The sequence below is a fragment of the Meles meles genome, chromosome 20 (assembly GCF_922984935.1).
Source record: "Meles meles chromosome 20, mMelMel3.1 paternal haplotype, whole genome shotgun sequence".
In the NCBI taxonomy this organism is placed as follows: Eukaryota; Metazoa; Chordata; class Mammalia; order Carnivora; family Mustelidae; genus Meles; species Meles meles.
Window position 1 is genome coordinate 12,336,666 of NC_060085.1, and position 21,675 is coordinate 12,358,340.

A 21,675-nucleotide genomic window follows, 5' to 3' on the forward strand; every position below is an offset into this window, starting at 1 on the left:
TGTCAAAGTCCAGCGGTGAATGACACGGCTGCTGCTTGTGGAGCTGTGGGCGGGAGGTAGTGGGAGCATGGGGACAGAGTGCCCTAGGTCAGGGTCATCTGGATCTCAGGGGCTCCCCCATCCTCTTCTGTCCCTCCCAGGCTCAGGTAAAAGGTCAGCAGGCCAGGCCCATCCCAGGAGGGGCCTGGAGGCCAAGTAGTTTAGAGTCCAACAAGCCCTGCACGTTCCCAAGAGAGGTAGACTGAGGCCAGTCCTGCAAACCTTACCCGCTTCCTGAAATTATTGTTCTGGAGCTGCAGCTGGCCAGCAGAGGGGACTCTTAGGTGCCTGCCAAACTGGTAAGACTGGCTGTGCTGGGGGAGGAGAGAGAAGGAGAGGCCTGGGGTTGGTTCTGCCTCCTGCCTTCTTTTCTGTCAGCACCTCAGGCTCAGGAAGAGGATGGGTGTAGGCTTGGAGATTGTTTGCTGAGGCCTGCTCTGAGCCCCTGGGATCAGGACCTGTCACCTCTCACCAGTTCCAGGTCCTGGTCCCAAGCCACCAGAGGAAGCTGAGAGCAGGTATTGGGCCGGAGGATTCAGGACCCTGACTTTGTCCTGGGAGCTGGCTTCTGGGCTCACCTGGGTTGACAGTGAGGGGTCCTCCTCTTTTCCAGTGCAAAGCAGATGTGTGAGTCCTGCAGAAATGAACCTGCCTCCCCTTTATTCCGGACTCAGGTGGGATGGGCTCCAAGTGGTTGGGGCTGTGGTGTGAATTGCTTCACTGTGGGCCTCCCACCCCGAAACTAGCTTTGGGAGTTTCCAGGAAACCCACCAGGCTGGGGACTGAGTAAGGGGCGGGCCCTGGGTGGGCCTGGGAATGCCCCCGCTGAGCCAGGTCTGGGATTCCCCAGGGGGCAGGGGGTGGGGTGTTTTCCAAGCTATAGAGTGTCCTCTCTCTGGGGGCCAAGCATCCACAGTGGGGACTCAGGAAGTAGGTGCTGGGGAGGGAGAGAATAGAGGCTAATCTCCAGGGGATTCCAAGGAAATCTCCTCTGAATCCCAGTTTCCAAGGATTTGGGGACAGGGGCAGTGGGGAAGGGAGGTGGGCTCTGCCTGGACTGTGTGTCCATCTGGTGGGAGGATGGAGTGAGGAAGGGAGGCATTTGCCTAGGGTTCAAAATTTAAGGTGGTGCTGAAAATCTTTGATCAAGTTATATTTTAACACGATATTTCAAAAGACCAAAGTGAATGCAAAAAATCCACTATAAACAGAATTATCAACTTTTTAGAGAAAGAGAGGACCGGAAACAGCCCTGTCCTGAGGTGTACTGGGGCCAGAGGGAAAAGTTAACATCAGGAATTGTGATCCTGTCTTTGTGCCTTGCTTGCTTTACCCTAGTGCCCCCAGAATGTGGAGGGGTGGCTGAGGAGATCCCCATCTAGTGTCCACCTGGACTGGAAATGACCTTGCCTTGGCATTATGGACCCCGGGTGTGTCCCTCTGCGGCTTCCACTGATAGCAGCCACAGAGGACCCTTCTGGTTTTATGTCACCATCCGTTTATGCTCATTTAACCCAGCAGGAAGGTGAGCTCAGGGAGGTTAAGTAACTTGCTCAAGGACACATAGCTGAAACCTGGGGAGTGCTCCAAGAGCAAAATATGTTTCCACTATCCTGTGGCTGGGTCAGGGTCAGGGTAATTCACACGGGGAAGTGTTTGCAGACTTTCACACCCAAGAACTCCTGGGCTAGTCATCCACAGAGCCTTGATTCCATTTTGAACCTTGGAATTCATGGCAGAGGTTGGGTAGATTTCAAGCCAGGGGTATGTCATGGCTGGCCAGCATTTCCCTTAGAGTCTGGGATTTGTGTCCTGGGGTAGGACCCTTCCTCCAGGAAGCCTCCTGGATTACTCCTGGTTCTGCCCTTTACCCATCCTGGCTCTCTAGCCTGGGGCGCCTCGCTTTGACTCAGACCTATCCATGCAGGGCTAGGAGTTTCTATATCCAGTTTTATCTCCCCCGAACTGGGAGATGCTGAGTCCTCTTAGGGTGCCCGGGCACAGGCCAGGGACCAAGTGGGTATCAGGGAGGGATTGCTAAGTGCGCAAAAGGCCTGATTGAGGATGTGGGGTCAATTGGGGATTAGGCTGTGAAACACACGCACACATGCTCTCACACACGCACGCATGCACCCACACACCAAAGTGCCTGGTCTGGGCTGGGCCTGGGAGTTAGCAGAAAGGCTGGGATTCCCATGATGAATCACCAGTCCCCACCCCTGCTTCCCTTACACCTCATGAGGACCACCTGCCAGGGTAGGTCAAGGCCCCTCCAGGCTGCAGACAGACACTATACTCAAGAGAACAGTCATTATCTGGGGCCTAGGCACAGCTCTAATGGAGGTAGCATTGACACAAGCAGACAACAGAGTCCTGGGCCCTGGATCCGAAGTGAAGGTGGGATCGTGGACAGAGGCCAGAGGAAGAGGAACTTGGGGCAAGACTGGGCTTGGGGCCAACATCAGAATTAATAATGTTCACTTTGGTAGCAGAAGCGTAATCATGGAGACCCTGATAATAATAATTATTAATAATAAAAACTGCAGTGTGCGGGTCTTAAAGCCAAGATTTTATTTATATGTCTGTAGTTTTTTATTCAGCTCTGGGTTTTGTTAAAGGATGTAGGGCAGGAGTCTGCAAATGACAGCCTATGGGCTGGCCGTCTGTTTTGTAGATGATGTATTTTTTTGCTTTTGGGACTTTTTCAAGGTGAAATTCATCTAATATAAAAGGAACCACTTAAAAGTTTATAATTCTATGGCATTTAGTACACTCAGAATGTTGTGCAATCATCATCTCTGTCTAGTTCCAGAACACTTCTATCACCCTGAAATAAGACCCTGTACCCACTCGCAGTCACTGTCACTATCCCCCAACTTCTGGGAACCACGGACCTGCTTTCTGCCTGTTCTGGACATTTCACATACATGGGATCAGATACTATGTGAGTTTTGGTGTCTGGCTGTTTTTTTCACTCAAGATAATGTTTCTGAGGTTCATCTGGGTCGTGGTGTGAATCAACGCTTCTTATCATGAATCATTCTTTTTTTAAAAAAAGATTTTATTTATTTATTTGCCAGAGAGATAAAGAGAGAACACAAGCAGGAGAAGCAGCAGGCAAAGAGAGAAGCGATGTTGGACTCGATCCCAGGACCTGAGATCATGACCTGAGCCAAGGGCAGACACTTAACCAACTGAGCCACCCAGGCATCCCTGAGTCATTCTCTTTTTATGGCCGAATAATATTCCATTGTATGGATATGCCACAATTTGTTTATATAAATAAACAAATTTATGTAAACAAATGACAGGAACACGTCCTCCCCATTCATTTACGTATTGTCTATGACTGTCCTCATGCTGTAATGGCAGAGTTGAATTTTAGTGGCAGAGACCATCTGGCCTGCAAAACCGAAATATTTCCTACACGGCTTCCCCCTCCCCCAGCTTTTATGGAGATATAATTGACATGTAACACTGCGTAAAGTTAAAGGTGTGAAACACCATGATTTGATACATGTATATTGCAAAATGTTTACCACAATAAGGTTAGTTAATCACCTCACATAGTTATCTTTTTTGTTTGTTTGTTTGTTTGTTTTTGTGGTGAGAACTTTTAAAATCTACTCGTATCAACTTTCAAGTGTAGAGCACAGTACTGTTAACTGCCGTGCAGTACGTTAGATCCTCAGACATTATTTATCGTATATCTTGAAGTTCATCCCCTTTGACCAGCATCTGCCCATTTCCCCATCCTCAACGCCCGGCAGCTACTATTCTACTTCTTCTTCTATAAGATCACTTTATTTGTTTTTTTTTGGTTCTACACATAAGTGAGATCACACAGTACTTGCCTTGTCTGGCTTATTTCCTTAGGATAACCTCTTCACTGCCATAGAGTTGCAGGATTTCCTTCTTTTTCCTTATGACTGAATAATACCCCATTGTATATGTATCTGCGACCTCTTAAGAAATCTGTGCGTTCACTGAAGGACTCTCCGATCATTTCCATGTCTTGGCAATTGTGAACCATGCTGCAGTGAATATGAGGGTGCAGATAGCTCTTTGCAGTAATGATTTCATTTCCATCAGATATATGTAGACTTTTTATTTTTTAATTTAAAAAAATTTTTTAAAAAAGATTTTATTTATTTATTTGACAGACAGAGATCACAAGCAGGCAGAGAGGCAGGCAGAGAGAGAGGAAGGGAAGCAGGCTCCCCCCGACTGAGCAGAGAGCCCGATGCGGGGCTCGATTCCAGGACCCTGGGATCAGGACCCAACCGAAGGCAGAGGCTTTAACCCACTGAGCCACCCAGGTGTTCCAATTGGTGGACTTTTTTTTTTTTTAAAGATTTTATTTATTTGACAGAGAGATATCACAAGTAGACAGAGAGGCAGGCAGAGAGAGAGAGAGGGAAGCAGGCTCGCTGCTGAGCAGAGAGCTCGATGCGGGACTCGATCCCAGGACCCTGAGATCGTGACCTGAGCCGAAGGCAGCGGCTTAACCCACTGAGCCACCCAGGCGCCCAATATGTGGACTTTTAATAAAGTTTGCTGATCCCTCCTGAGCCAGTTAACCCAAGTTCAAATTCCCACTCGGCTGTTTACTAGCTGGAGCAAGTGGTTTAACCTCTAACTCTCATTCTGTCTATCTCTAAAGTGGGAGAATAGTACCAATCTCCTAGGGTTATTTTGGGAGCTAAATGAGGTGGTCCTACATGCTGAGGACCGTCCTTGCATGTGGAAAGCATGCGATGAGTAGAGTTGTTTCTGCCCGCTCTCCCTCCACTGGCCCAGCCTCCCCAGCAGAGGTCCAGGGCACAGGATAATCTATGATGGCCTGAGTCCTTCTTCCTCTATGAGTCTGGACTCACAGGCATGAATTATTTCTGCATCTGGGGCACTTGTCCAAACCAAGGCTTCCGTGCTGGCCTTGCCCCCCACAGCAGCCAGCTGGGCTTTCAGCCAGCCTGGAATCACAGCCAGATCACTGAAGCCAGGCAGGCCAGCCCCAGAATTGGTCAAACCCAATTTGCCAAAGGGAAAGCAAAGTTGCTGGTGTGCGCCAACGACCCCACAGCCTCCAGCCGGGGAGATTCTGCTGTCCCTGGAGGGCAGAAGTTGAGTTCAGTCACGTCTTAGAATAGAGGTGAGATTTAATCTCTCAACACCTGGCACTGAAACTGGAGAGGAGGGAGTTTTGTAACTGAGGACAGGACATATTACAGTGAAATCATGAGTTCAGCCTTTGGTGCTATGCTAGAGGCCAAGAATGTGTGTGGGGTAAATGGGGCCAGATGTTGGTACACCCTGGGGAATATTTACTGAGAAATGACGGCTCCTAGCTGTTGTCACCCTGCTTCGAGAGAATGACACAGTGCAAAGGGCTTTAACCATTATTTTCTGAACAGAAAATTTCAAACATATACAAAAGTAGAGAGAATTATATAATGAATCCCCATATGTACCCATCATCCAACTGACACGTGTCAACTCACGAGCCATCTTATTTCTTCCATAACTGCCACCCCTGTCTCTCTTCTGTGACGTTCTCTGCCATTGGTGATCATCGCCTAGACCTGTTAACCCATTAGCGGCTACAACAGAGTGATAATGGGATGATTTATTCTCTCTTCATTTATTATCTGGAATTCATCTGGAGAGAGAAACATCTTCTCATCTACCATTTGGTTACCCAGTGGTACAATTCACATGGAAAGACAAGATAAATGCTTGATATCTTTCCTTCCCTCATTTTCAAAGTCATTGCTGGGCTCCTTAACATCCTCCAAATGAGATTTCCCTCTCCCCCCATATCTTTACAAAATCACAGACTTAAACTACTGAAATGTGTGAATACATTGAAGTTTTGTTTTTATCATTAATGATAATCAAATTATCATCCCTCCTTTGGCCAGTGGGAGCCTCTTCACTTTGACTCCTGAGTTCTTTTGACATGACTCTTTCTTTTTTTATGATGTAACAAGAGAATTCAGGAATATCTTGTACATTTCCTGCCACAAACCTGAGAATCAACCATTTCCCCAGGGAGCCCTTCTTCCTTTGATTGGAAAGTGGTACTTAGAGATAGGAATCAGAGTGGTAAAGGTGCTCATGGCTACTGGGTTAGTTGTTTCTAGGACTTTTCACTGGACAGAAGTAGGAAATCCCCTACCATTTTTTCTTTTTAATTTTTAAAGTATTTATTGATTTATTAATTTCTTTGAGAAAGTTAGAGAGGGTGTGGGTGTGAGTGAGTGGGGGGTGGTGGAGGGGCAGAGTGAGAGGCAGAGAAAGAAGGAGGAGAGAAAATCCCAAGCATGTTCCATGCCTAACGTCGAGCCCGACTGGGGACTCGATCTCACGACCATAAGATCATGATCTGAGCCAAAATTGTGATTTGGATGCTTAATCCTGAACCCCACAGGTGCCCCTGTTTTTTCCTTGTCCAAGCTGAACAATATTCCATTGCACAGATAGACCATATTTTGTTTATCCATTCATTCGTTGATGGACATCTGGGTTGTTTCCACTTTGCGCTATTGTGAGTAGTGCTGCTGTGAACCTGAGTGTACTAATATCTGTTTGAGTTGAGTTCCCACTTTCATGTCTTTTGGGTATATACCCAGAAGTGGAATTGCTGGATGATGTGGTAATTGTATGTTTAATTTTTTTAAGAACCTGCCAAACTATTTTGCACAGCGGCTGCCCCATTTTACGTTCCCACCAGTGGTTCACAAGAATTCCAATTTCTCTACACTCTTGCCAACATTTGTTATTTTCTTTTTTTATAATAGCCATCCTAATGGGTGTGAAGTGAAGGGATTATTTTTTAAGTCTAATATTGCCTTAGAATTATATGTGATATTTGCATGGTTCTAAAGTCAAATCTGCAAAACAAGATATATAGAGAAACATCTAGCTTCTACTCATTTACCTTTCATCATGTTCTTTCCCTCCTCCTCGGTAATCATTTATAATTTTTTCATGGTCTATTGTTCCATTTTATTTATTATTTTTTAAAAGATTTTATTTATATAAAAAAAGATTTTATTTATTTATTTATTTGACAGACAGAGATTACAAGTAGGCAGAGAGGCAGGCAGAGAGAGAGGAAGGGAAGCAGGCTCCCTGCTGAGCAGAGAGCCCGAAGTGGGGCTTGATCCCAAGTACCTGAGATCATGACCTGAGCTGAGGCTCAGGCAGAGGCTTTAACCCACTGAGCCACCCAGACACCCCTATTGTTCCATTTTAAAAGCACTATATGTATCTATATAACTATCACTAGTATATGTAATATATATTTCTTTCCACTTAACACTGTTTCCTGGAGATCTTTCCATGCCAGAATAGAGAGATAATCCTCATTCCTTTTTACAGCTGCATAGGACCCCAACATATGGCTGTGTCTTGGTTTATTCAACCATACCCTATTGATGGGCTTATGGGCTATTTCCAGTCTTCTGGTATATTTTTTAAAAAGATTTTATGTATGTATGTATGTATGTATGTATGTATTTTTTTTAAAAGATTTTATTTATTTATTTGACAGAGATCACAAGTATGGAGAGAGGCAGGCATAGAGAGAGAGAGAGAGGAGGAAGCAGGTTCCCTGCCAAGCAGAGAGCCTGATGCGGGGCTCGATCCCAGGACCCCGGGACCATGACCTGAGCCAAAGACAGAGGCTTTAACCCACTGAGCCACCCAGGTGCCCCTGTATTTATTTGAAAGATAGAGTGAGCGAGAGAGAGAGCATGATCAGGAGGAGGGGGAGAAGCAGGGAGCCCGATGTTGGCCTCGATCCCAGGACCCTGAGATCCTGATCTGAGCCAAAGGCAGGTGCTTAACCACCTGAGCCACCCAGGGGCTCCAGCATTTTGATATTTTTGATATTTTGATATTTTTTTAGGATTTTTTTTATTTATTCATTTGACAGATAGAGATCACAAGTAGGCAGAGAAGCAGGCAGAGAGAGAGGAAGGGAAGCAGGCTCCCTGCTGAGCAGAGAGCCTGATGCAGGGCTCGATCCCAGGACCCTGGGATCATGACCTGAGCCGAAGGCAGAGGCTTAATCCACTGAGCCACCCAGGCACCCTGATATTTTGATATTTTCAATAGTGCTGTTATGAAAAGCCATGTTCATTTATCTTTTTCTTAGTTTTGGAAGGGACCTTTGGGATATATTCCCCTAAGTGGATAAATGAGCATACAATTTTACCAGATATTACCAATTTCTCCTCCCCAGGACTTATATCTCTTTGCTTTCCCACTAGTAAAACTTTTTCATTTGATCTGGTGGACTCCTATACATTCTTCAAGACCTATCTCCAATATCCCGGTTTCCAGGAGGACTTCCCTTCTCCTCTGGCTCTCTCCTCTTGGCTTTTCCAGCTCCGGGCTCCTTTCTTTGGCTGAGCCCTGATACTGAGCTGCTGGGAGTGTCTGTGTCTAACAATGTACTCTCCATACTGGGAGCTTCTAGAGGGCTGGCTGCAGGGTTGAGTCTTCTTAGGGCATTTGGCATGTGACTGGGCATAGAGAGGTGATAATAACAGGTTTTTTCTCTGAACAAAGGACAGCCCCTTGGCCCTGGGCCTCCCTTGCTGTCTCCTCCTTAGGAAAAAAGAACCAGGTCAAGCTGGCCAATATCCTGGGTTCTGTTGTCTGCCCTCTGGCTGAGTCACCTGTACTCAAGGATGGTAAACTCAGTGTGGGTGTCTGTCACCTGCATGGCTCCCAGGCAAAGGAGTGGGACCTGCTTGAGGTCAGGGAGACCCCACATCCCATTCAGTCTTCCCTACTCCCTTGGTAGAGCACCTCCCCTCTCTGTGCCTTGATTTCTCTAACTCTAAAACAGCAATAATAATATGCTTATCTCATGGCCTTAGCAAAGGAATCAGTGATATAAATTGTATCAACTCACTTCCCATTATTTATTTATTTGCCATGTATTTATTATTGTGGCGAAATTCATGTAATGTAAAATCAATCATTTTAAAGAGAACAGTTCTGGGGCATTTAGTACACTTACAGTGTTGTGTAACCATCACCTCTATCTGGTTCCAGAACATTTTCATCACCCCCGACGGAAACTCTGTACAGATTACGTAATCACTTCCCATTTCCCCTCCCCTCAGCCCCTGCCAACCACCGCTCTGCTTTTTGTCTCTAAGAATGACCTATTCTGGACATTCCGTATAAAAGGGATCACACATTACATGATTTTGGTGACTGGCTTCTTTCATTCAGTGTAATGTTTCTGAGGTTCATCTTTGTGGTGTGTGTCAGGGCTCTGATCCTTTTTACAGCTGAATGACATGCCTTTGTGTGTACATAGGACATTTTGCTTCCCCGTTCATAATTCCATTGACATTTGGGGTGTTTCCACTTTTGGTTCTTGTGAAGAGTGCTGCTGTGAATATGTGGGTACTTGTACTTGTTTGAATACTGTTTCCAATTCTTTGGGGTCTCTACCTAGGAGTGGGATTGCTGGGGTATATGGTACCTCGATGTTTAACTTAATTTTTTAAAAGATTTATTTATTTATTTATTTATTTGACAAAGAGAGAGATCACAAGCAGGCAGAGCAGCAGGCAGAGAGAGAAGAGGAAGCAGGCCCCCTGCTGAGCAGAGAGCCTGATGTGGGGCTCTACCCTGGGATCATGACCTGAGCTGAAGGCAGAGGCTTAACCCACTGAGCCACCCAGGCGCCCCTATGTTTAACTTTTTGAGGGACCACCAAACACTTTCTATTCTGTTGCCTCACAAAGCCAGTGAAGAGAGAATTCAAAGTGAAGAATTCTAAGTCCCCATTTGGCAGCCAAGGAAACTGAGGCTGGGATAGGTGGCCCCACACCATCCTGAGGCTAATGGCCATCAGATCATTCCCTGTCTGCTTAATGACCACTGGGTGCTGGACACTCACTAGGGGAGGGCTTAGGATTGGGACCTTCATAGTCTTTGCATCTCTGGACTCTGACAGATCTGGGTTTACCTCCCAACTTGGGCAAGTTGCTTCCCTCCTCTGAGCCTCAACCTCTCTACCTATAAATGATCCTAATCCAAGTCCTTCCTTTACTGTGGAGACTCAACATGATACTGCAGGCAGAAGAAGGACCTATATCATGCCTTTGATTTAAGAAGGCTCGAACAAACAAGAACGTGGTCGACTGAGGCTTGGGGGTGTGAAGTAACTTGCCCAAAGTCACACAGTGGTTGGTGACTGGCTCCACCCTACAAGCATTTTTGAGAAATTTTCTGAAGCTTAATCTTTCTGGAAGCTAACGAGGAGAAATTTCTAAGGGAGGTCCTCTGGGGTAGGGGATAATTTGCTGCTAGGTTGCTTTGCTATTTGGGGAGCTGACCTTTGATAACACAGAATCTTGCTGAATCAGCCTGGGGTAACCTGTGGTCATGAACCACAACTGGTTCCCTGGTGGAGGTCACCTTTGCCCCAACCCACTCACTCCTCCTTTCTGGTCTATAGTTTATATCAGCACAGCAGGAGGCAGGGTGACTTCCGGTGCCCCAAACAGGCACAGGCCTGGCACTTCCTTGCTTCCAGGCATCGTCTCCTACTGGACCCTCTGTTGTGGGGCACCCTTCTCCCTTCCCTCTCCTTTCTGCGGTGTATACACTAGAATTTTCAGGCTCTGGCTTCTACCAGCCCTTCTAGTCTCCCCTCCTCATGGGTTCCTTAGTCGAGCCCACTGGCCTCCTGCTTCTTGATGATGCTACCCTCATTCCACCCTAAGGCCTTTGTACTTGCTGTTCACTTTGCTTGGAATGTTCCAGTTCATGTCTTCCTATCATTCAGGGATCACTCAAACATTAATTCCTCCTCGAAGCCTAGCCCTGACCACCCTGTGTAAACTAGGTTCCCAGTCCCTCCTTGTGAGCTCATTCTATTTACCAAGACTCTTACCTGACAGTATCTTATTCATTTGTTTATTTATCTTATGTATGTATGTATTTATTTATTGCTGCCTCCCCCACTTGGAGGGAAAGTCCATGGGAGCAGGGACCTGTCTTGCTCAGGCCTGCATCCCCAGGGCTGAGACCAGTGCCTGGCACATAGCATTCAGGTGTTCACAAAATATCTGTCAACTGACTGACCATTGGGCTTCTTCTCATAAACATGAATTTTCTTCCTCCTAAACTGGATCATGAGGTTAAATACCTTTTTAAACTCAGCCTCCAAGTCCCGGGAGGCTCCTCAGATGGGCCCCAAGGGCTAAATTCCTGACTCTGTTCCTACCAGGCTGTGTGACTTTGGGCAAGCTACTGCCTGTTTCTGGGATTCCAATTTTATTTTATTTTATGATTTATTTATTTGAGAGAGAGAGAGAGAAAGAGCATAAGAAGGGAGAATGTCAGAGGGAGAAGCAGACTCGCTGTAGAGCTGGGAGCCCGCTGTGGGACTTGATCCCACGACTCCAAGATCATGACCTGAGCGGAAGGCAGTTGCTCAACCAACTGAGCCACCCAGGCACCCTGGGACTCCAATTTTCAAAGAAAGTTCTTAACTCCCCCCCCCCCCCCAATCTAGTGAAAGCTCTGGCTCCAAGTCTCTCCTGAAAAGATAAACACACGATTTTGCCCATGATTTTAAGGGTTTTAATGATTCCACCAAGTCCAGTGCTGGACTTCCCCTCCAGCTGATCCATATTGAAACTGATTTGATTATTGACTCGGTTGGTCAGCAGGTGTTCAAATGACACCAGTATTTTGTGCCCACCCTCGCGGTGGGAGATTTTGGGGCCCTCAAATTTCCAAGCTCTGGGTTCTGAGGTTTCCAACAGCGGGGAGGCGGGGGTGGGGGTGGGGGGAGGGGAAAATTTCAGCTAGACTCTCTGCCCTACATGGTCATGACTAGGTTAGCTAGAGGAGCCAAAGGGGCAGCTGGGGTACAGCTTGGGAAGGGGGCATAGACAAGCACCTGGAAGAGGGATTGGGTTTTGAAGGATAAATGGGATGGTCTGGCAGGGAAGGGCGTTCCAGCGGAGGAAACAGCTTTGGGGGATTTGAGGGAGGGAGGAGAAATAATAACAAACATTAACACAACATATTTTTAGGAAGAGATCGCTTTCAGGTGGCAGCCTCGGACCCATCCCAGAAGGAAGATGAGCACCCTCATTTTACGATTGAGAAGAAAGAGGCATAGAGCTGCTAAGAGCCGTACTCCAGACCATACAGCAGGCAAGTGGTGGATTCTGGTCTAGACATCCCCAGGCTTCTTCTAACGGGCTTTCTTATTGGCCGACGGACAAAAGAGTTGTTTCTGATAGGGTGAGGTATGTGGGGAGGGCCGAGCCTGATTAGTGGAGGGAGGAGTAGTTCAGTGGGCCAGGGAGCACCAACGTGGAATTTAGTTGTCTGTGAGGCCGGAGAGGAGCGTCTGATTGACTGAAAGAAGGGAAGGCAGAGTCTGATTGGCTGAGGCTAGAGAACATTTCATTGATTGAGGCGTAGGAGGGTGGAATCTGATTGGCTGAGGGGAGGCGGACCGAGGTATCATTGATGCCAGCAGTACCTTTTAGTTTCCAGTCCGCAAATCCCGCAAATCCCGTGTCCCTGGGCCCTGGTAGAGGGAAGTGGAGGTTAATCCCCCACCGACTGTGGGGAAGTGGAGACAGGTGCGTGTGGAGGAAGGGAGGGGGCTGGGTCGCTCCAGGCAGAGTCCAGGAAGGACACCTTCCTAGCCATACCTGGTGAGAAGTTTTCGTGTTCCCATTCCCCTTCACGACCCCCCCCTCCCCCAGCATTGTCTTTGCCCCCTCGGTGCTCCCTGCTCTCCCAGCAGCAATCCTCAATTCTGGGAGCGTGCTGTCCATCTCTCTAGCTTCTGAAGACCAGGGCCTCTCCTCCCGCCGCCCGCCCCGAGGGGTGTCCTGCACCCGCTTGGCTCCTTATTGCGACCATCTTCCCTTTTCACTCTCTTCCCATTTGCCGTCTTTCTTTCCATCCCCCCCTTTCTTCTCCCCAAGTTAGTCTCCATTTCTCCATCGAAAACGCCAGCCTAGATGTGGCCCAGGCCCAAACCCTTGGGCCCCAAACCCAAAACCCTGCCTTTGCTCCTCTCACACCCACATTCCGTCTGTCGGCAAGTCCCGTCACCTCTAAACAAACCCCCAATCCTACCACCTTTCACAGCGCCGTCCCTCCAGGCGGCTCCTCCTCCGGCTCCTCCCGCCGCTCTGGCGCCCCCTTTCGTCGGTGCGTCAGAGCCGGAGGGAACCGGGAAAATCCCAGTCAGGCCCTTGCGCAGTCTGCGTCCTCCCCAGCTGGGAACCGTCCGCGGCGCGCTTTCCCCACAGGAAAACCCGAAGTGCCTCCTAGGGGCACAATCCGTCCGGTCACCTTCCAGTCCCTGTGTCCTCCTACTCTTTCCATCGCTCATTCGGCTCCGGCCTCACTGGGCTCTTGGCTGTTTCTTCAGGCACGGTCCAGCCTCTGGTCTCTGCTCAAAGAGCACCTCAGAGGTCTTCCTCATCCCCTTGCCACCACGGCGCGCATCTCACAAAATAAGCTTTTTGCTTATGTGTTTCTAGTTATGCTTTATTGCATCTCCACTGCAGAACAACACCTGGTACTCCCTGGGAGCTTGGTGTTTGCTGAATGAACATGTGCTCTGTGCTCGCTGGGGCTGCGGGAAGAGGCAGGGAGTGAGCAAGAGGCTGTCTACATGCACAGAGCTCCCAGCTAAACGCACCGTTCCAAGAGTGAGTTTGCTGTGACCGAGGATGCATGGGGGCTGTGGCTGCATGGAGCATGAGCTTGAACTGAGCTCAGAAGTTAGGGAAGCCCTCAGAGAACATGGCCTTTGAGCTGATACCTGAAGGAGAAGTAGGAGTTAGTGGAGCAGGGGAGAGGGAAGAGAATTCCAGGTAGAGGGAACAGCATGTGCAAAGGCTTTGAGGTGGGAGAGATGGCCTTGAAGGGTTTGGCAAGTTGGTTCCAAGTGGCAGTGAGCAAGAGTGTGGTGAGTGGGGGCGCCTGGGTGGCTCAGTGGGTTAAGCCTCTGCCTTCGGCTCAGGTCATGATCTCAGGGCCCTGGGATCGAGCCCCGCATTGGGCTCTCTACTCAGCAGGGAGCCTACTTCCTCCTGTCTCTCTACCTGCCTCTCTGCCTACTTGTGATCTCTCTCTCTCTGTCAAATAAATAAATAAAATTAAAAAAAAAAAAAAGGAGTGTGGTGAGTGATGAGTTGGAAGGAGGTGTTTGCTGCTCCATTCACCCCACATCCCTGAACTGCTCTGGTCTTTGCTCTAAACCTTGAATTACCTCCTGCCTTGTCTCCACCCTTCTGCCCCCTATTTTGTGTCCTGGGAGGCCGGCTTGATTGAACCACTCAACCTTTGCCTTATGGCTTCCAGTTGGGTTCAACCAATAGGGAGCCACAGCAGGCACTGGAGGGAGGGAGGAGACTGAGGTCAGGGTATTAGTATCTCATCTCCTCTCCTGTGTGGTCCATGCAGGCTGCCTGTGCCCCTCAGCCAACAGCTCTTGCCAGGCAGTCCTCTCTCTGCACATAGCCCTATCAAGTCCAGGTTCTAGCAACTGCTTTTGCCCGGTAGCCCCAGGTCCCAGGGCTCTGGGGTGGTAATGGCTCCTGGCTGTACTATCTTTTTGAAATAGTGTTTTTATTAAACTCTTTTTGAATTAGTGTTCTGTTTCTTGCTGGCTCTCTCTTTTTTACTGAGGTGAAGTTCACATAATATAAAGTTAACCCTCTTGAAGTGTATAATTTGGTGGCATTAGTAAATTCACAAATATTGTGCAACCATATCACTGCTGTCTGGTTCTAAAATTTTTCCATCATCCCAAGAAGAGCTCCTGCACTCATTCTCCTTGGACATGGGCTTTACTCTTCACTGCCCCTGTCCCCCTGTCACTGGCCATCCCTGCTGTGCTCTGTCCCTATGGATTTATCTCTTCTGGTCATTTCACAGAAATGCAGCTATACAATGTGTGACCTTTTGTATCTGGCTTCCTTCACTCAGCATGATGCTCTTGAGGCTCACCCATGGGGTAGCATGTGTCAGGGCCTCATTCTTTTTTATGACTGAGTAATATTCCACCATATGGATGGACCACATTTGTTTATTTCTCCGTTGGTGGATCCTTGGGTTGTTTCCACCTTTTGGCGACTGTGAATCGTGCTGCTCTGAATCTGTGTGGACATATGCACATGCAGGGACACTGAGTCCCTGTTTTCACTTCTTTTGGTTATATACTTAGGAGTGGAATCGCTGGCTCATATAGTAATTCTATGTTTAGCTTTTTGAGGAACTGCTAAACTGTTTTTCATCGCGGCTGCACCATTTTACATCTTCACCAACAGTGTTGGAGGAAACTGCTCTTTTTTTTTGTCTCTGCCCCCAAAAAGTCTGCTGTGAGCTTCTGGAGGCCCAGGAAAAACTCTTCCCCTCACTCCTGCCATGCTCCTCTGTCCACTTGCACACGTTTTTCTGGGACCATCTCCCTAACCTGGCCACCACGTCTATGTCTCATCCTCCCACTTCGATTATAGTTTGTTGGTTGCTACCAGGCTGAGGACTCTGGTGCCTGGGAACCATGGAGCCCTGTCCCTTCCCAGGCCCGGGGCCCCTTGCTCTCTGGGCACAGGCCACTCTTCCTCAACCTCCCAGATGTGGCTCATCTCTCCCTCCAGCTTCATGCCTCTGCCTGCCCTCTCTCTAAACACAGCTGTGATCCATGCTTCTGTCAACGCATTCTCTGTCCACCTTCTCCCAGGTGACCTCACCGACCCACTCCCTGGGCATCCATGTTCTCCCAGGACAGGTGACGCAGAGATGCACTTCTCCTGATGGGCCCAGCTGCCTCCCCAGTGCCTCTCCTTGGCAGACAGGGTGTCTCGGCTTCAGCACTGCTGATGCCTGGGGCAGGATCATTCTCCGTGGTGGAGGCTGGGCTGTGCATTGTAGGATGTCCAGCTGCACCCCTGGCCTCTGCTGATTGGATGCCAGTCGGTCCTCCCCCTCTATAGTGTGACAGCCAGAAGTATCTCTGGGCATTGCCAAATGTGCCCTAGGGGGATAATCTGCCCCAGTTGAGAACTGCTTGGATCGCCCAAATCCAACCACACGCCCCAAGTGTGGACGTCTGTTCAGCCCATGGTCTGTGCCAGGCCTGGGACTGAGCACCCCGCAAACCCCACTTCATCTTACGATCATTGCCTCCGTTTTATCTGTACAAATATGGGGGCTTACAGTAACCACGTGACCTGCCGGAGCCAACAGCCAGGAAGCCTACTGGGCCCTTCAACTTGCTCCTCCTTCCTTGTCCCTATCTCCCTGAGGGCAGAGACACTGAGCTGTTGCTCACTCCTCTCTTCTCCTCCTCTGCCACCCGAAACCCCACATCCAGCCAGGCACCAAAGCAAATGTCCTTCACGTCCCTAAAAAATCCACATCCCTGGGGTGCCTGGGTGGCTCAGTCCATTGGACATCCAACTCTTGATTTTGGCTCACCTGTGGGTCCGGGGATCCAGCCCGGTGTCGAACTCTGCAGCCAGCAGGGAGTCTACTTCTCTTCTCCCTCTGCCCCTCCCCCCTACTCATGCACTCTCTCGCCCTCTCTGAAATAAATAAATAAATCTTAAAAAAAAAAACCCACATCCCTGACAAAATCAATAAGCTCCACTGTGTTTTAAAACACCAATTAAAGGGGGCTCCTCTCCTGCTCACGCACCATCCAGGGCTCCCCATTGCCTGCCAGATCAACCCTCAGCCACTTGGGCTGATTTTCAAGGCCTTTCACGTCCTCTCCTGCACCCCTCCTCGTCCCTCACACCCCAGGGCTAGAGAGAGCCACCTGCCCAACCACACCCTTGGGTTTCTCTGAGCCCAAGCCCCACCCCTTCTCCTGCATCTGTTGAAATCCAACCTCCCCCTCCAGTCCCAGCTCAGATGTCACATCCTTCTCGTAGCCTTCCTGTCTGCCTCCTCCAAACAGCACAGCTTCAATTATTTGTATTGCCTCTTCTTCCCTTGGAAATGCCACCTCCTCTCACCCTCAGAGAGGGCCCAGCACCCAGTGAGGGAATATGCCTGAGACGGAAAAGGGATCAAGACATGAGCCAAGTTTACCACCTGCCAGGACAAGTGGGCGTCTTACGCTGGCTTTAAAATTCCCTCAAAGTTTCGAGCCCCGCGGTGTCTTGTTTTCTGGAATTCGGAAGAGATTGGCGCCTGAGAGTTCCCAAACTTGAATTTGGGACTCTTTGGCTTTGTCCTTCATCTTTGTCTGAATCCAGACAGATTTCTGATGCTGAAATTTTAGTCATTCCCAATCTTCTGCCGCCGGTTTTGCTCTATCTATATATTACCTTTTATTACTTAATAGTTTTCTTCCAGTGGTCTTCCTCTGAAGCCTTATTTTATTTTTTAAAAAGATTTTATTTATTTATTTGAGTGAGAGCACAGGCACAAGGGGGTGGGAGGGGCAGAGGAAGAGGGAGAAGCAGACTCCCCGCTGAGAAAACACCCACCCCCCTTAATTCTGGGCTCAGTCCCAGGACCCCAGGATCATGACCTGGGCCAAAGGCAGATGCTTAATCAACTGAGCCACCCATACAACCCAAGCCTTATTTTATTTTATTTTTAAAAAGATATTTATTTATTTGGCAGAGAGAGAGAGAGAGAGAGAGAGGAGAAACACAAGCAGGGCATAGGGAGAGGGAGAAGCAGGCTTCCCCCTGAGCAGGGATCCTGATGCAGGGCTCGATCCCAGGATGCTGGTATCATGACCTGAGCTGAAGGCAGATGCTTAACAACTGAGCCATCCAGGCACCCCAAACTCATTTATTTTAAAGTAAAATTTATATAACTATTATTATATCCACAAGGCTATAGATTTGATATCTAGGATGAGTCTATTTTTTTTCTTCTATGAATCAAAGCAAATCTCTCATTTAACATAAATACATAAAATAGAAAATGGATCGAAAATGTTCCTCCATGTGCCATCTAAAATTACCAGGCCAACGTAATTTACATCAGACTTCGGACACTTGTGTCGGTCTTTGGGGACCAGCCAGAGCATCTTCTGTGTGGTTCAGACTTGTGAAAATACATTTCTTCATTCATTCATCCTATCTTTTCTTCCCCCAGCTTCATTAAGGTGTAACTGACAAAAATTTAAGGTGTACAAGGTGACTCAACATTTATTCTTGTGTTTCAGGTTTCAGCTGGCCACCTGACACCCAACTCAGATAGCAGCTTCCCCTCTACCCCGTTGCAAAACCCTGTTACATCCCTTCACTGGGGAAGGGAAACTTCCTGCTGGGTATGTTTCTTTCTCTTTTCCCTGCTTAAGCCTCCATTCCACAAGGGCAAGGATTGGGTCTGTTTTTATTCTCTGTCATGTTCCCAGCACCTAGAACCATGCTTGGGTCTTTCCACAGCAGGTCCTTCCAACTGCAGGGATTTATTCTAAACCAAGTGCTGCCTAGCCCTGATGAGCTGAGCCTGGGGTCTCACCCTCAAGGAGACCCTGGTCTCAGGGGGAGACAGAGTCAGCTAAAGCAGGACTTGCCTGATTGAAACTTGCGCATGGACGGGGCTGTGAAGCCACTGCTTTCTCTGAACTAGGGCATGCAGAGCATGGAGCTAGCCATCAGGATTTGCTGGTGAGGCAGAAGGCTGGAAACTCCATGGTGGTTAATAATAGTCCGTATGTACCTAGCACTTACTGTGTGCTCAAATACAAAAGTGCTCCCTATACCTCGAAGCAGGGTTTCTCAGCCTCACTGTTGTGGACATTGGGGCTAGGTCATTCTCTTTTGTGAGGGGCACATTCTCAGTGTGTGCATTGTAGGATTTTCGCAGCATCCCTGGCTCTACCCACTAGATGCCAGCAGTACCCCAGCATCCAGGTGTGGTGGCCTAAGTGTCTCTAGACATTGCCTGGGGGACAGAATTGCAATGGGTGGCAAATGTTCCGCTAAAACATTACAGCCATCCTCTGAGATGGACACACAGAGAGTAGCTGAGGGAGTCATTTGAACCCCCTGTCTCCAGAGTGCATGTTCTAACCACTAGCTGTGTGGTTTTGTGTGTGGTCCTGGCCCCGGCTCTGTCCTTTGAGACACTAGCACTGCTCAGGGTCTGCTCCGCCACTTGGCCCCATTCCCCAGGCTAACCAGCCCCAAGATTAGACTTCCCAACTGGTTGGCCCCCGAAGTGAAGGACGGCTCATCTGTAGTCTATAATCAGTAATTTATTTTTGACCAGTCAAAAGGCTTTGGAATGATCATCCTGGGGAAAAAAAAAATCTGAATTTCCTTGTCCTTCCTTCAGCTTCTTTGGCTTTGGAACTCACTGGGAGGAGGGTGATGTTTCTCAGGGGTTCAGGCTTCTCAGTGTCTGACCTGATCCTTGACTGACTGCAGCCAGTCATGCCTCTCCTCCAGCCCACAACATTTGCCTTAGTTTCTCCAGATGAGAGGGCAGTTATGGCCGGAGCCTTTGATCTCTTTAGTCTCCCGTGGGTTTTGTTTTTTTTTTCCCTTTTGACAGCTATTTCCAGGGTATCTAGTATGTGCAAGATCGTTTGGCCCCAGGGAGGCAGTGGAGAGCCAAAGGCCAGCTGTGAATCCTGCCATCTGTCGGCCCATTTGCCCAGATCAGCCACCTGTCCAACCATCCACCCACCGAATCAGGTATGGTATCTCTGTTTCACATCCAGGGGTGGGGCTGACCCTGTCTGGACCCATCTGGAGCAGATAAACTGGCCAAGGACAACATCCTAGCGGGATGGTCAAGTTGGCTGACAGTGGGTGGTTGGGGTGGGAGGAGCAGGACCAGAGTCTGGTGCTCCTTGTTGAGGCTGGAGGTCATCCTGGAGGAAGCAGCCCCAGGTGGTGGTGGAGCCCCGGGAGGGTGGGTTGGATCCAGAGGGAACAGAAGGGCTGGCTCCCAAGGGCCAGTGGAGTCTGAGGATTCCTGGGAGCCCAGTGGGGCCTCGGGGCTGCTCGTGACTTAGGGACCCCTTTCCAAGCTTGGGAGCAGGTCCTGAGGTGGGGGCTTTGCGGGGTACTGGTGTAGAAGGGGGGTGTTAAGGAGCGGGCCACAGGGGGATCTGGGCAATAACTAGAGCCAGGCACCAGCAGAAGGGCAGGGAATGTGATGGTGTCAGGCTGCTGGGTATCCAAGTCTTTGGATCTCCACACGTCTCTTCCGCTGTCTCTGCCTGTGTCTTTCTCTCCATTGCTCCACCTGTCAGTCTCTCTATCTCTGGCTCCGTTCCTTTCCCTCTCTGACGTTCTCCATGCCTCCACGTCTCTGTCTCTGGTTCTCTCCATCTCTGGGGGCCCAGCCTTGGTCCCCGCCCAGAGGCTGGCCAGGCCGGGGGCGGGCCGGGGGCGGGCCTCGCAACTCGACCGGGCGGGGTTAAAGGGCCAGACCGCGGAACAGCGCGGTCAGAGCCGAGGTTGCGGTGCGGGCGGATCGGGACAGAGGGCGGGAGGCCGAGACCCGCGAGGTGAGTGAGCGCGAGGGGCCGGAACCGGAGCGCGGCCGCAGCTCTGCGCGGTAACCCGAGGCGCCTGGCGCGGGTGCCCGCAGTGTGCCAGAGAAAGTCTGTCTGCGCCCGGCCGCCGCCAGGAAGCCCCCGGGACCCCAGCGGCGGCTGCGGGTTCTGGACGCCAGTCTAGGGGGGATGTGGGCGTGTCTCCGACGGTCGCAGCGTGTGAGCGCATTATTTCAGTGTTCGTCTCGGAGTCCTGGGAGTATCCTCTCTGGGTATCCGTGGTGGGAAGGAACCTCAAGAAGAAGTCCCTCCCCATCAGGACCGCTGAGGCTAGGGTTGATTGGAGTCACTGGACATCGTCTCACTCATGGTCTTTACGCTTGTGTTCTGGCTGCCTTCATGACCCCTCTACCCACGCATGGTAGGCACAGAGCCTCCAAAAGCCCCTTTATGAGAAGAGGAGATGCCCTCCTGGGCCCCCAGAGTTGGCAGTGAGGGTTGTGTTAAGCCCCGTAGTTAAGCCCTGTACTGGCTATGTTTTTGCTGGATGCTGGAGAGATCTATGGTCTTTGGTGTCCCAGAGCTTCACCCTCCCTGCTTGCACCAGGGGGTGACTAGCCAGCCCAGACCATGCCTAGTGGCTGAGGCCCGCCAGCTGGGAAGTCTCAGGCTGGAGGTGGGAAGGAGACAGGGACACAGTGGGAGAGCTGGGATTTGAACAAACCCGTCCTGTCTGACCCCAAAGTCCTGTGCACTTTCCGATGGCCCCAGTCTGTCTGTACAGCTCAGCTTGGGTTTCTGAAAGGTAACATTAGCTCTGGGCTGGTGTCCAGTGGTGACCTGGGTTGGTATCCACAGAGGGGCTCGGATGATTCGCAGACAGAGAATGGGACCCCATTCCTCCTCCCTGGCAAGTGTTGGGCTCCATTCTCCAAATCCCAGATGGCTGGGCAACAGTAGTGAACATGGTGGCAGCCTCGACAGCAATAAGAGGCATATTTGATCAAGGGCTTGCTGTGTGCCAAGTGCCGAGCTGAGTACTCTAAAAACGTGGCATTATCATCAAAGCCCCGTGAAGTGGGTAATATAGTTCCTGTCTTACATATGAGGAAATTGAGGCTCAGAGAGATGCAGACCTT

At 49.6% G+C, this 21,675-nt stretch overlaps 1 protein-coding gene across 3 annotated transcripts in view; it reads left to right on the forward strand.

Annotated features, from left to right (window-relative positions):
* Nucleotides 1-183: 183 nt before the first annotated feature.
* The window catches only part of LOC123933231 (ultra-long-chain fatty acid omega-hydroxylase), a 52,898-nt gene continuing 31,406 nt past the window's right edge, over nucleotides 184-21,675 (forward strand). Inside the window, exons 1-3 of one of the 3 annotated variants that reach the window (XM_045992301.1) lie at nucleotides 184-338; nucleotides 18,248-18,352; nucleotides 19,585-19,727. The gene's annotated coding sequence lies outside the window, so the exon portion shown is untranslated. Of the gene's footprint in view, nucleotides 339-12,196; nucleotides 12,241-13,660; nucleotides 13,764-18,247; nucleotides 18,353-19,584; nucleotides 19,728-21,675 lie in introns of those variants that run through there. The other 2 variants (XM_045992303.1, XM_045992302.1) reach the window with 2 other exon arrangements.